The sequence below is a fragment of the Diachasma alloeum genome, unplaced genomic scaffold (assembly GCF_001412515.2).
Source record: "Diachasma alloeum isolate Michigan unplaced genomic scaffold, Dall2.0 Dall_scaffold_00662, whole genome shotgun sequence".
NCBI lineage: Eukaryota > Metazoa > Arthropoda > Insecta > Hymenoptera > Braconidae > Diachasma > Diachasma alloeum.
The window spans coordinates 131,202-131,979 of record NW_021680794.1 but is presented as its reverse complement, the minus strand read 5'-3'; positions in this window follow the sequence as shown (position 1 = coordinate 131,979).

Genomic DNA, 778 nt, shown 5'->3' with positions numbered 1-778 from the left:
TTGAGGATGCAAAGGGGAGGGGATTTTTCCCTGACCTTTGTCACCTTTAATCGCATTATGGGGTGTCCAAGGGGGGGGGTGAATTTGACCGGACCCTTCTGACCCTAAATCGAATTGCGAAGCGTGCGAGGAGGTGGGGAATTTTTCCTGGCACTTCTGACCCTCAATCACATTGTTAGGCTTCGAAGGGGGGTGGGGGGGGAATTTTTCCTGACATCCTAAATCGGATGGTTGAGGGTGCGATGGAGGGTTTTTTTATGAGCCTTCTGATCCTTAATCGCATTGTGGGAAGTCGAAGGGGGCGGGGGAATTTTCCTTTTGACCTTTTTAACCCTAAATTAAATTGCGATGGTCCAAGGGTTGGTGGAAATTTTTTCCTGACCCTTCTGACCTTTAACCAAATTGGGATTGGTGAGGGGAGGGAGGTATTTTTCCTAATCCTTCTTACCCTTAATTGCATTGTGGGAAGACGAAGGAGGTTGGGCCAATCTTTCTTACCCGTTCTGACCTTAAATCGAATTGGGAATGGTGTGAGGGGGGGGGCGGGGGTTTCTGACCCCTCTGACTCTAAATCGGATTGTGAAAGATGCGAGAGGGGACGTCATTTTTTCCTAACCTTTAATCGGATTGTTGCGGTTGCAAGGGGTGAAATTTTTCCTGACCTTTCTGATCCTTAATCGAATTGTTTTGTGTTCGACGTGCAGGCAGGCATTTTTTTTCCGGCCCTTCTGACCCTAAATCAGATTGCGAAGGATGCGCGGGAGGAGAATTTTTCCTG